Here is a 15847-nt window from a genome sequence, read left to right as displayed (position 1 = left end):
GGTTCTGACTTCTCGCCTTTTATCTCCGAACCGAACCTCACCTTCGCTTCTGACCCTTCGGATCAAGCCTTCGGACTGGACCCCTCGCCCCTTCGGTTCCCTCTGTTCGTTTCCGGCTACAATCCTCAGCATGGACCGAGCCTCGGCCTAGGGACCGAACCTCGGCCTAGGACCGAGAGGTCTCGCTGGGAACTCATTTTCTCCCGGTTTCCGCGTAGTTTTACGTTTAAGGCCCGTTTTCAATTATTTTAACGCGGGGTTTTCACCCAAAATCAAATTTTAACATAATAAACCGTTAATATTCACAATTTAATCATATTTTCATAAAAATCTTTATTTAAATAATAAAAGCAAGTGGGTAAAGTTCAAAGAGGTGGAGTGTTGACTTTGCTTTACTTTATGACACAAGCAACCACTCCCACACCTACTCTATGACCAGCCACACCTCCCCACCTTACCTAGGTCACATCAATGTCCTTTCCACTCAATCATCACTCCTTCCCACGTTTTTGAGAGCTGAATATTCATCCTCTCTCCTCATTTCTCTCATTTTCTCTCTTTTCACCAAAAAGAGCAAACTCTTTTCTCTCTCATTTTCCCTCTCTAGAACTCGAGATTTGAGGGCTGATCTTGGGATTTTCCTCCACATTTGGTAAGAATAATCCCTTCTCTTTATGATTATTTCACTTCTTTCTACTCGAATCATGGATATCTTACACAAACTCTCTCATAATTGTGTTAGATCTTCGAATCTTCAAGTGTTTTTGGGTTGAACACTTCTCTTCTTCAACACTTACCTACTGAAATCACTTAAGGTGAGTTCATACCCCCATATTTTCATGTTTTCTCAAGTTTTTAGGGGGGGGGGGGGGAAATGCAAGTTAAAACACCAAGAACATAACTACACTTTTCTAACAGCCTTCATCAGAAAAGTTCAACTCCATTCACGGACTGTTTTGGACATCTTAAACATTTTAGTTTTCAAAACTGTTTTAGGTGCGTGTAGTTCCACTTATTAGCTTTAAAATGACTACTTGCATATCTCCATATGATTTTTCTACAATTTATGGTGATTTTTACAAAACTGCCTATCATTTCAAATATCAATCCGGACCAGTCTGTGATTATGGACTTTTTCACACAAGTAAGAGGTCATTAAAAATTATAATAAAATTTATGAACAAACTAGACTCATTTTCCAAACTCTCAGAAGTTGCAGAACTTGATTTGGACATTTTATGATTTTTCTACAAATTTGCCAATAACAGTTACAGAAAAGGTTATTAACAGAAAAACACTATAAATTTCATTTCACCTTGTAACATGTTGAGCAAGGTATACATCATTATGTGATTATGTGTTGTTGCAATATATGACAATTTTGTATTCTTATATAGACATACATCATAAAACAAATGGATTTATACCTCCACAAGTATGGTAAATATATAAATGATATTACAAGGCTACATCCATTAAAATATAAACATTGGTAAATTATGACAAGTAAGGCTTATGCTCACTACCCACACAAATAATTAATAAACTATAATAGGTATAGTTTAGGGTTATTTTACATAACAAACACATTATTAAAGGTTTTACACATACAAAAGAGTTATTACCACTATGGATAATTATGATAAACTATAATAAGCATAGATAAGCCATTATACTCCCACAAACGAACACGCTAGTTATAATCGGTATAGTTATGGCATATAGATATATATTACAAACAAAGTGATAAACTATAATAGGTATAGTTTAAGTTTCATCTACCCTATTAACTTAATTACAAGAAAGGAATTCACCATCACCACCACTTTTGATAAGCTATAATATGCATAGTTCATGTTCACTAGTCACTATCACTATCCGGTGAACTATGATATGTATAGGTTATATTCAGCATCACCACCACTTTTGGTAAACTATACTATGCATAGTTCATGTTCACTAGTCACTATCACTATCCGATGAACTATGATATGTAGAGTTTATGTTCACAATCACTATTACTATTTCGTGCACTACACTAGGATTGGTTCCGGTTATTGGGTTTAAGTCCACATTCACTTTCGCATTGTTAGTTTTCAGCTATAATTTCTAAGTGTATATGATAGAGTTATATAGAATCTAGTCGTGATTGGCTTAGAATTGGTGGGCCCGCCTCATCTCCTGTTCCTTGTTTGGTTGTGGACCTAGGGCAGACCCATTATATTCAACGTTTTATCTAACCTAAATCTTATATAACTTATATACGTTGGACGATTATAGGGGAAATTTACGGGTCAATCTAGGGTTCATTAATACATCATATAGGAATATTCTGTTTACACTTAACTAAGAAAATATTGGATTTTCTGGAAATCAACTCTATCGATTTTAAAAAGGAAAACGGTTTCTACTCCAAACAAAACTCTTATGAACTCACCAACTTAATTGTTGACACTCTTTCAAAACTACTTGTATTCTCAGGAAATCAGTGAAACATGAAAACTTCAGCGCTTTTGAGGATGGGACGTTAAACCGTCAACAATTTATTTTTGTCATCATAATGTAATTGATTTTGAAACATGTAAACATATACTTTGGTGTAACTTTTTCAATTATATTTATGATGGTTGTATTTACTTTGAGCACTATTATACACGTTGTTGTGATACTGTACATGAAGTCCTCCACCCCTGGACGTTTCCGCCATCCGTGGTTTGGGGGTGTGACAGATTGGTATCAGAGCATTGTTTATAGTGAACTCAGTATATCGAACCACATAAGATATACAAACTATAAATACATTGGGACTGAAAGTCTCTGATTTAAAGTTTTCAAAGCAACTATACTTTTAGAAACAAATAATTTCTCGGTAAAAGTAGGAGCATGTGCACACACACTAGGGTCAGTATCATGGTGGGATGGGACAAAAGTGGTGATTGTTGAACAATACGAGTAGGCTTGGGGATGTATAGTCAGGTCTGGGAATGACATAGCCTGATCAACTATGTCTCACCCAGAAGTGATTAGCATATGCCCAGGAATGGTCGTAGGTGTTGCAACAAGTCTAAAACTTACCAACACTACCACAATGAAATACCATAGGGGTATTTGGTGTTATTATAATTACTTATTTGAGAACTAAATAGATTTTTATCAATAGGTCAATAATTGCCTAGTGGATACATTAAAATTATATGTATCCAGGACGTCATAGACTTAGAATCTGTGGATCTTTGCTTTACTTCCTGTTCTCGTTGGATTGGGGATTTAGAGTTAGGATCGCTTATTCAAAGGTCTATCCTGTCCCAAATACATATGACCAGTATGCACTAAACAATATATTGATGTACCTGATAAAGATCATCTTATAATTATCTAATTAGTATGTCTACTTAGTTATTTCTTATATCCCCATTTCTCGCGAAGATATCATGGCTGAATTCCATCCCCACGACGACCCGTACTACCCTAACCACTGCAATACTGAATGGCTCGTAGAGGAGCCAGTGAATGATTACCGGATCCCTTTGGATGGTCACTAAGCTGAAGGCTTTGCTGATGGTTCTGACTCCGACCCTGAAGTGGAGAACCTACCCTGATGGCTCTTGTTCCGAATCCTATCCCTCGTCCGGTTTTTCAAGGCCCGACGCCTCCTTGGGTAGAGTGCTTGGAAACCTGGAGCGAAGAACACGACTAACCTAGGCTGTTAAATGGAGACATTCGAATCCTTTAGAATCCAGAGACTACACTATTCAAGAGAACTGTAGCATTGCCCAAAATTTTCCTTACGTTAATGAGATGTAGACCTATTTTCCACGAACCCTATATTACAAACAATTTACATATGGTAACTCCAAGAAATTCTTAATATATACGAAGTGATTTTAGGAAGGGATCAGGCGAAACAAATCACAAGTTGCATTTGAGTCACTACCACTAAAATTCATTCATAAGGGCTTTGTTATGAATCACATGCAAAATACTTTTAAGTCAGAACATAATACAGACAAGTCTGGCTTGATAACATCTGACTTGTCACTACTATTAAAAACTTATCGTTTGTTCGTCTCTACCAACTTATGACAGGACTATGCCGCCAAAGAAAAAGTCCAGACCCTCCGGAAGCACAGCACCGCCCCCTCCGCAGTTTGATCCCATAATGTTTCAAGCTGCCGTAACAGCAGCCGTGGCGGCAGCAATGTCGCAAATGGGTACAAATGGTTCCGGCGGCTTCGGATCCGGGAATACTAACTCGAATAAGGGGGACAGCACAGGGCGTACTAAGAAGTGTTCTTACAAAGACTTCACGAATGGCAAACCCGATCCTTTCGACGGAAGCGGGGGCGTCATCGCGCTGATGCAATGGTTCGAAAGGACCGAAGCAGTCTTCGAAATCTGTGCTTGTCCCGAAGCGAGCAAAGTCAAGTATGCAGCATTCACTTTCACATGAAAAGCTCTTACTTGGTGGAATGGCCGAGTTAAGTCACTTACTCCTGCAGTGGCTAACTCCATAGGCTGGGAAAACTTAAAAGCGTTGATGTTAAAGGAGTATTGCCCGAGGGGAGAAATACAAAAACTCGAAGAAGAACTCTAGAATCTCAAGATGTCAGGGACGGATCTCGAAGCTTATACTGCCCGATTCAATGACCTAGCACTCCACTGTCCTGCAATGGTCACCCCAGAGGAGAAAAAGGTAGAACCATACCTTTGGGGGCTGTCATCCCAGATTCATGATAGTGTATTGGCCTCCAGACCAACTACCTTCGACAGCGCCAAGGAGTTGGCACAACAACTCATCGACCATCGTGCCAGCCATGACACTACGACAACCACGCCAATTTTTGCTGTTCATGCGGCCACAACCCTCACCACGCCAACTCCCATGAAACAATACGCTGGAACCCTTCCGAAATGTAACAAGTGTAGCTTCCATCACACTGGGGCTTGTAGAGAATTGCATTGCATGAACTGTAATAGGAAAGGGCACACTACCCGTTTCTGTAGGGCACCGGTACGACTCATCAACCAGTTCCCCGGCTCTGGAGTAAGCCCAGCCTGTTACAAATGTGGAGAAACAGGCCACTTTAAAAGGAACTGCCCAAGAGCAAGAGATGCCAGTGGTGGTGGAAGGGTGCTTGCGATCACCGAAGGAGAGACCACCCCGGAACCGCCTGCAAACATCAGTATATGTTTCTAACATCGATGACTAAATTCCAAATTTCTTTATTTGATTAAGTCTAGCATCGATTAAAGCATGCATAGTAGTAATGCCAAGGATTAAACTGAGAGCATAAACAATAAGAAATTCCAAGGCCGTCATGAGACCATTCTATGAATTTACTTCGACTCCGTAATGGGACTGCATCATAGGGATGTAGGTCAAACCTTCGAGAACATACTTCTACTCTATAGGTGAACGGTTGAAATACATCTAGGTTCAATGATAGCCCTGACTAGGAACTCTAATTCATTAAGAAGGATTACTAAGAATGTTATTTGTTATGATTTCCTCACTTATACATTCCCCAGTTATATATAACGAATACCTGGTAGATAATAGAATGTGAGAATTCTGACTTAGTTTCTTTTCCTCGTTGGGATGTGAAACTGAAGTAGAATCACGCATTTTACTATCCGCCCAGTATTGGTTATATCATAATGTGTATAAGCTAAGTTTTCATGTATAATAACTCATCTCTTAGTCAGAATCAAAATAATGTAGAGCCGACCTTAGTCATTCACAAACTCCTTGCCTGATTTCAAATTTCGGGACGAAATTCCCTCTAACGGGGGGATGATGTGACAACCGTCAATATTCGGTCAAGTCAAAGTCAACTATAGTCAACAAGTCAAACAGGCCAACTCAATTTGCCCGTAGGTACTAGAGTTTACGTTATGTAATTTCTAAACAACTCTCTATTCTAATGAGAGATCATAAATCGAAAAGTGCGTACATCTAGATCTCCTTAACCTAAAAACTGTGGTACATGGTGAGCCAAACCGATAAAACAAAGTTGCATACTCATCGGGAGTATGCAAGATCCTTAAACAAGGCTTAACGGGGCTTATGGACCCTGCATTGCGAAGCCGAACACTCAAAAAGGTCACCAATGAAACCTCTCTCAATCGTGTTCACTCCATCTCTTCTTATCAGAAATCTCTCCCAAATCTCTCTAAGTATGTGAAATCTCTCCCAAATCTCTCTTTGTATGAGAAATCTCTCCAAGTATGTCAAATCTCTCCCAAATCTCTCTAAGTATGTGAAATCTCTCCCAAATCCCTCTTTGTATGAGAAATCTCTCCAAGTATGTCAAATCTCTCTAAGTATGTGAAATCTCTCCCAAATCTCTCTTTGTATGAGAAATCTCCCCAAGTATGTCAAATCTCTCCCAAATCTCTCTAAGTATGTGAAATCTCTCCCAAATATCTCTCTGTATGTGAAATCTCTCCAAGTATGTCAAATCTCTCCCAAATCTCTCTAAGTATGTGAAATCTCTCCCAAATATATCTTTGTATGTGAAATCTCTCCAAGAATGTCAAATCTCTCCCAAATCTCTCTGAGTATGTGGAATCTCTCTCAAATCTCTCTCGAAATCTCTCCCAACTTTCTATAATCACTCGGGGCATCCCGACCCTTGAATTTGGCGAAAACAGCCCAAAAAACGGAAGTCTACGCGAAAAACGGACCCTAGGAACCGAAACCCCTCTTAGGAACCGAAACCCCTCTTAGGAACCGAACCCTCCTGATGAAGAAGGCTGCTGAACCGAACCGAAGGTACTGTTCACTACAGTTCATTCGGTTCTGACTTCTCGCCTTTTATCTCCGAACTGAACCTCACCTTCGCTTCTGACCCTTCGGACCGAGCCTTCAGACTGGACCCCTCGCCCCTTCGGTTCCCTGTTCGTTTCCGGCTACAATCCTCAGCATGGACCGAGCCTCGGCCTAGGGACCGAACCTCGGCCTAGGACCGAGAGGTCTCGCTGGGAACTCATTTTCTCCCGGTTTCCGCGTAGTTTTACGTTTAAGGCCCGTTTTTAATTATTTTAACGCGGGGTTTTCACCCAAAATCAAATTTTAACATAATAAACCGTTAATATTCACAATTTAATCATATTTTCATAAAAATCTTTATTTAAATAATAAAAGCAAGTGGATAAAGTTCAAAGAGGTGGAGTGTTGACTTTGCTTTACTTTATGACACAAGCAACCACTCCCACACCCACTCTATGACCAGCCACACCTCCCCACCTTACCTAAGTCACATCAATGTCCTTTCCACTCAATCATCACTCCTTCCCACGTTTTTGAGAGCTGAATATTCATCCTCTCTCCTCATTTCTCTCATTTTCTCTCTTTTCACCAAAAAGAGCAAACTCTTTTCTCTCTCATTTTCCCTCTCTAGAACTCGAGATTTGAGGGCTGATCTTGGGATTTTCCTCCACATTTGGTAAGAATAATCCCTTCTCTTTATGATTATTTCACTTCTTTCTACTCGAATCATGGATATCTTACACAAACTCTCTCATAATTGTGTTAGATCTTCGAATCTTCAAGTGTTTTTGGGTTGAACACTTCTCTTCTTCAACACTTACCTACTGAAATCACTTAAGGTGAGTTCATACCCCCATATTTTCATGTTTTCTCAAGTTTTTAGGGGGGGGGGGGGGGGGAAATACAAGTTAAAACACCAAGAACATAACTACACTTTTCTAACAGCCTTCATCAGAAAAGTTCAACTCCATTCACGGACTGTTTTGGACATCTTAAACATTTTAGTTTTCAAAACTGTTTTAGGTGCATGTAGTTCCACTTATTAGCTTTAAAATGACTACTTGCATATCTCCATATGATTTTTCTACAATTTATGGTGATTTTTACAAAACTGCCTATCATTTCAAATATCAATCCGGACCAGTCTGTGATTATGGACTTTTTCACACAAGTAAGAGGTCATTAAAAATTATAATAAAATTTATGAACAAACTAGACTCATTTTCCAAACTCTCAGAAGTTGCAGAACTTGATTTGGACATTTTATGATTTTTCTACAAATTTGCCAATAACAGTTACAGAAAAGGTTATTAACAGAAAAACACTATAAATTTCATTTCACCTTGTAACATGTTGAGCAAGGTATACATCATTATGTGATTATGTGTTGTTGCAATATATGACAATTTTGTATTCTTATATAGACATACATCATAAAACAAATGGATTTATACCTCCACAAGTATGGTAAATATATAAATGATATTACAAGGCTACATCCATTAAAATATAAACATTGGTAAATTATGACAAGTAAGGCTTATGCTCACTACCCACACAAATAATTAATAAACTATAATAGGTATAGTTTAGGGTTATTTTACATAACAAACACATTATTAAAGGTTTTACACATACAAAAGAGTTATTACCACTATGGATAATTATGATAAACTATAATAAGCATAGATAAGCCATTATACTCCCACAAACGAACACGCTAGTTATAATCGGTATAGTTATGGCATATAGATATATATTACAAACAAAGTGATAAACTATAATAGGTATAGTTTAAGTTTCATCTACCCTATTAACTTAATTACAAGAAAGGAATTCACCATCACCACCACTTTTGATAAGCTATAATATGCATAGTTCATGTTCACTAGTCACTATCACTATCCGGTGAACTATGATATGTATAGGTTATATTCACCATCACCACCACTTTTGGTAAACTATACTATGCATAGTTCATGTTCACTAGTCACTATCACTATCCGATGAACTATGATATGTAGAGTTTATGTTCACAGTCACTATTACTATTTCGTGCACTACACTAGGATTGGTTCCGGTTATTGGGTTTAAGTCCACATTCACTTTCGCATTGTTAGTTTTCAGCTATAATTTCTAAGTGTATATGATAGAGTTATATAGAATCTAGTCGTGATTGGCTTAGAATTGGTGGGCCCGCCTCATCTCCTGTTCCTTGTTTGGTTGTGGACCTAGGGCAGACCCATTATATTCAACGTTTTATCTAACCTAAATCTTATATAACTTATATACGCTGGACGATTATAGGGGAAATTTACGGGTCAATCTAGGGTTCATTAATACATCATATAGGAATATTCTGTTTACACTTAACTAAGAAAATATTGGATTTTCTGGAAATCAACTCTATCGATTTTAAAAAGGAAAACGGTTTCTACTCCAAACAAAACTCTTATGAACTCACCAACTTAATTGTTTACACTCTTTCAAAACTACTTGTATTCTCAGGAAATCAGTGAAACAGGAAAACTTCAGCGCTTTGAGGATGGGACATTAAACCGTCAACAATTTATTTTTGTCATCATAATGTAATTGATTTTGAAACATGTAAACATATACTTTGATGTAACTTTTTCAATTATATTTATGATGGTTGTATTTACTTTGAGCACTATTATACACGTTGTTGTGATACTGTACATGAAGTCCTCCACCCCTGGACGTTTTCGCCATCCGTGGTTTGGGGGTGTGACAAATTATGAGAAAACTATGTGAATGGTAACAGAATCGTGTGAGATTTTGGCCTGACTAGTATTTAAAAGTAGATTCCTGCAGTTTAACTTAGGCATTCATAGCTATTGCATATAACTATATAGCTGATGGATTTCTTTGACTACCATTTCATTATGTGAGTCCTATAGTGCCATTAGAAAAATTGAAGGTCTTGTCATGGGCTCAAATTCCAATTAAGAAATAAAGAAATCCTTTTTATCTTGACAACAGAATACTCAACAAGTCAACATATAACAGAAAATTAGAAACAAAAGTTTTGTTTAATGATGCCTAATGTTCTAATCTATTAACCTTTACTTTCGTTTTGTTGGTAGTGTAAGAGTAAGGAATACTGTGATTACCACTTGCTTCCAAAATATGATAAGGAGATCTAAAATTAGAAAATGAAGATTAGATGAACCTAAACTATTTGATTATCTATGGAAGGTTTAGTGTGATTCAAACACATATAAAGTAAAACATATTTCCAATTTTGGCTACAAAAGAACTGAAAAGAAAGGTTGTTAAGCTTGTAACTAGTTCACACTATTTATGAAAACAATAAGCATAAGTTTTGACTCTAAGAATCGAAAGTTTTATGTTCTTTCTTGAAATCTGAATCAAAACAAACCATTTAAACTTGGGTTATTCTAGATGAATCTCTTATCAAGAAAGATACTCCTTGTTGAAAATCAACTTGTTTTTTTGTTGGTTCCTACTTGTTAGTACTTAGTAGTTAACAGTTAGTTAGGGTTTGTTTAAATCAGAATCTAAATGTGAAGAGTTTTTTAGTTAAGAGAATTTTAGTTTAAGTTTTTATTGTTACTAGTTAATAATTTTTGAATATTTGACAACTTCAGACCCCTGTTCTTCTTCTTTGTAGATTCAACAAATGACCACACTCCCAACATTCCTTATGGTAAGTGATTCACCATGATTATGTGCAATTTAATGACTAAAATTCATATATCATTATAAATCAACATGACTTTCAATGCAGTTGGACTTGGTTTCAATCAAGTAAACCTAGCATAATATGGACTTTCTTCATGTGCTTGATGCTCCCTGATGGGTTTCCAGATAGTGTTACTAGTGATCACTTGGAGTTTTCTCTCTGGAGAGGCGTTCATTGCATCACTTCTCAAGTTAGTGGTGTTCTTTCCAAACAAGTAAGTTTGGTTGATTACTTTCCCTTATTGATTCATGAGAGTTGATTAATTAAGTTTGCATCAGTTTTGGATTAGTGTTTGTTTAACCAGGTGATAATTGTATATTGTAGTCTTTGTTATATGTTGGTGGATTTGGGAAAGGTTCGATTCCAACCGCTGCATCTATGAATTGGTCCTCAAATAGTCAAATATGGAATTAGGTTTCTAAGTAAAACCTTTTTGTCAAAATTTGGGTGATAAAAAGTAAGAATTGTGTGCTTGAGGTTATTGGGCTATTTTGTAACTTTAGACTATGGGTGTTGCATATTTATAAGAGAAAAAAGAACTCGATTTAATATTTGCCAATATGTATATCTATATTAGTATATAGTTATTTTGAATATATGTATATAACAATATAATAACAAGTAATAGAAAAGGGAGAAGCTCATGGAATAGAGCAAAATCAACATTGGGAATAACACACTTTTCAATCATCTTTTATATACCAACTTTAGGGAAATGGATGCATGTAGGGGAGGCATGTTTTCTCTTTCTTTCTTTTTATTTTATTTTCTTGGAATATAATTTTTGATTTTTTTTAACAGGTCTCAAACTACTAAAGGTATTTGGAAAACAAGATGTCGTGCTATTAACCTTGCAACATTGTAATGGATCTTAAGGCTAATGATGGATGAGAGTGAGGATATGTTGTTTTAAAAATTTATGTTCTTTTTTTATTGCTATTTTCTTGAATAAGTTTCATTGTGCTTTAGTTTTTTTTAACATTATGTTATTTCTTCAGGTTGATACCGTGTTGAAAAAACAAAGTGTGTTTTTTGCGCTTGTTGTTTCAGATATAGTTCTTATAAACATGTATATTTTCCTTTTTCTTTTCTTGTAGACTGAAGTTATTTATTAAATAAGTTTATGTTACACAGGTGGTGTCATGATATTGGGTGTGAGCAGGCGGCAAATAAACCTATTTTGAAACTTCTAAAAACTGTTTTTCAGATAAGTTTTTTGCACCTATATATTTGTATTTGATATAATCTGATGCAAGTATTCTTTTTTTATTTATATATAGACACCTGTTGAAAATCTAGAGCTTCTCTTGAGGGAAGATATCCAGAAGGTATCTTTTTGCTTTGCGTATATCTTATGATTTCGTTAAAGTACAACTTTTAATGATATGTCATTTTTTATAGATATGGGATTATGTTCCTAAGCCATAAGCCACAAACACATAGCCTGAGTGAAATTTTCAATATAAGATGCAAAATATAGCATTTCAAAATTTCAGTAATCTTTTTCTTTTTTATATTTACTCTTTCCTTATATAAAACAATTTCATATCTACAATATCATAACTTATCACTTGCATGACTAAGTTCAAGTTGTTGCACTATCTAGTTATGAAGAAAAGGAAGAACGGTTTAAAGAGTATGTATGCCTCTTTTAAAAATATTTACAATTATACCCATTTAAGATACAAATTATACTAGTTATTTATTTATTTTTCTTTGAATGTGGTTGATTTGAGGCAGAGGTTCTTACATTCTATTTCCCCTGGTGGTCTAGCAGGTGATAGGCGAGGGGTAGTTCCTTCTTTTGGTTTTTCCTTCAGTACACCAAAAAAAATCTAGAAATCTATTAAGGAGAACAAAGCCCTTATCTTCCAACTCACAAGTTAATAATTGTAGACTCTTTTTATAAAATATGACATTCTGTAAAAAGATTAAAAGCTTTTGTCAAAAATTTTGGTGATGGTGGCAACTGTAAGATGTGAAGAAATTGCTAACGAGAAATATTCTTTGTTTGTCACAAATGACTTACGTATTTTGCTAACGAATTATTTTTAAACGTTATTTTTTTAGATATTTAAGTTAAATTTTATAATCTAGTTATGTCTTTGGCTTTGGAAAGAAACTTAGTTAAAAAACAGTTGGACTGTCATGTTTTTTGTCACACTTTCAAAGTGATAGCAACATAATTTAGAAGTAGGTTGCTATACTTTCAAAGTATATCAATCTACTTTGAAAGTATATTGCTACTACTTTCAAAATGGGACAAAAACATTGGGAATGCCATGTTTATTTTGTCATTCTTTCAAAGTAATCTAGTTATGCTTTCTTTTGGTTCATTCATACAAGAGTAGTAGAAGGTATGGAGAGTTAGAGACTAATGGTATATATGGTACGGTGGATATTTTGGTAATTTTTTGAACAATAGCATTATAGTAAACTAGTAGTAGTAGTGACTTACATTTTTATTAATTTATTTCAAATGCCATGTAGCACTTCTATAGTTCTATGCAACTCTAATTCATTCAACCACCGAGATCGCCTTTTGAATGTCTCCATAATGAAGGTGATCAATTTTATGTGCTTTCGTCTTCTATTTGTTCTTACAGACATAATTTATTTGTTCTTAATGCTAAATTGTTTATTTCTAAACTATGAATGATGTAACTATATTTTGAATTGTCTTTGTTTGTTTTTGGACATGAAATTGCTAATATTGATTTTAGAGTATGAGATAACACGATTTTATTCAACCTAACATGGAGTTTGGGGAAGTTCATATGCAATTAAGTTTCAAGTTTATTTATTTGTTTATTATTATTAGTTTACTTTTGTTGTTTACTTTATGTTTATCATGTATTTGGTTTCACATTTATACATATTTGATATTTACTTAGATATTTGATTCAATAAGATTAAAACCATTGATGAAAAACAATAACATTTTTATTTTTGTCTATTTGCTATAATTTAATTATTTATTTTATTGTATATTATTGATAAAAAAAAATATAGATATAAATAGCCTAAATTCTAGAATCTTGTTAGTATTTATAGATGCAAAATGTGTCATAAAAGAATTTTTTGTATTTATGGCAAATAAAAAGTACCACTAAAATAAAAAAATGTGCAACTAAATATAGAATGAATTGTTGAATCAAATGAGAATTCAATGGCACAAAAAATGTGCCACAAAAACTTTTCTTCTATTGTGACAAATAAAAAAGTGTCACTAAAAGTCCAAATTTCTACAACGGCAAAAGTAAAATGTGTCACTAAAAGGTTTTAGTGAGAGCGTTTCTAGTGTCACTTATTATGTGTGCCACAGATTCTTTGACATCCTTTTAGTGGAATTTTTTTGGGGTTTTAGTGACACTTTTTGTGTGCCACTAAAAGACATATTTTTTGTAGTGTGTGTTTTATATTAACATGTTTAATCCATAAATAATCTTTTTATTCTAAAAGTTCATAGCGAGTTATAATTTTAGGAGCAATTATGAAGTAAGACGAATATAAATTGGATTGGTTGACTCTTATAAGATGAAATTGCGCAATGGGTTGTAACCAAGGTTAATAGATACTTGTACGAGAACTGGTATTTGACGGATCGACATCAAGATCGCCCCATGGATCACTTTTGTGAGTGATACTTGATAAAAATGTATTATCTTTGTATCCTTAATACATGAGATATATAGTTGGACTTAAGTGTAGGGAGTGTTATGATTTGATGTGGTCAAATGTTGATCATTAACCAGACAATTATAAAAGTCATTATCAAGTGTGGTGTGAACTATGCAAGAGGCTTATGTAGTTAAGATGGGATTTGTTCCTCTTATATGTTGAGAGAAACACATCTAACGTGTGTTACCTAAAGTTAAACACTAAATGAGATTGATTGTTATCCAAGCCTCATGTTCAACAAGATGTCTGTAGCAAATGGGTAAATGATAAAGTTACCTTATGCATCAATTCTAGTTTTGAGATTTTGGGAATTAGATTTTAATGAATGACATTCTTCGTAATGTGTTATTGGGGGAAGTGAAATATTTATATACGTTCACATTACTTCTATTTTAATGATGCAAAAAAAATTTTAAATTGTTTTCTCCCGGACATAGATTTATGCTCGATTTTATGATTTGTATTTTTTCTTCAATTTTTTTAAGGTGTCCTCACTTTAAAATGAGTCCTCACATGAACCGGACCATATATATATATATATATATATATATATATATATATATATATATATATATATATATATATATAGAGAGAGAGAGAGAGAGAGAGAGAGAGGTAAATTCAATTGAGAAAATAAAAAATGTTGATAATAGATGAATCATTCTCAGCCAATCAATTATTTTTGCCGCAAAAGCCTCCGTCCTACCAACGGAAATGGGAAAAGAATAGACATGTGTTTTCCAACAAAACATGTTTTCTTAAACTATGTTAAACATTATCTTAATATATACAAAAACATAGTTTTTTTCGTTTTTTTTAATCTTTAAGAACTTATTTTTATCGAAAAATGATTTTAAATATACCAAAATTCATGGTTTTTTATTCTCTATAAATAGACATCCATATTAATATAGTTTTAAAATAATTTTTTTTTATATTTTCAGCTATTGTTATTCATAAGTGAATAAAAATGCATCAAGTTTTTACTACAGTACATTCGTTATTCATTTATGAATAAAAAATATGATTAATCTTTTTTACAATTTAAGAATCATTCATATATGAATATAACATATAATAAACATAGTATATTTGTATTTAAATATATAGACGATGCATTCACTTGTGAATATTACATAGTATATTCACTTGTGAATATTAGATAGTATATTCGCTTATGAATATTGAATGATATTTTTATATGTGAATATTACATAGTATTATATGGTATGTCACATGTGAATATTACATAATATATTCACTTGTGAGTATTAGATGATATATTCATTTATGAATATTACACAGTATATTCACATATGAATATTAGAAAGTGTTTTCACAAATATATATAATTTTTATATGTTATTCATATATGAATAACATACAAATTTATATATTTGTTTTGTGTTTTAATAATCATATACCTATTCAGGTGAGAAAAAAAACATATTCATATGTGAATATAACGTGGTAATTTAGTTTATACATTTTACCAAACAGTTGGAGTGCATACAAATTAACTTTTTTAGAAATATTAAAAACATGATACTTTGACTATTTAAATCTTACAAAATAGTAGATTGATAGAAAATTATATGAAAATTTTCAAAAATAAAAAACGATTTTATCTTTTTTCTAACCTTAATTTTGAAGTTTTATTTGATGAT

The sequence above is a fragment of the Lactuca sativa genome, chromosome 3, assembly GCF_002870075.4.
Source record: "Lactuca sativa cultivar Salinas chromosome 3, Lsat_Salinas_v11, whole genome shotgun sequence".
Lineage (NCBI taxonomy): Eukaryota > Viridiplantae > Streptophyta > Magnoliopsida > Asterales > Asteraceae > Lactuca > Lactuca sativa.
The sequence above is the reverse complement of the archived record's forward strand: the minus strand, read 5'-3'. Positions refer to the sequence as shown.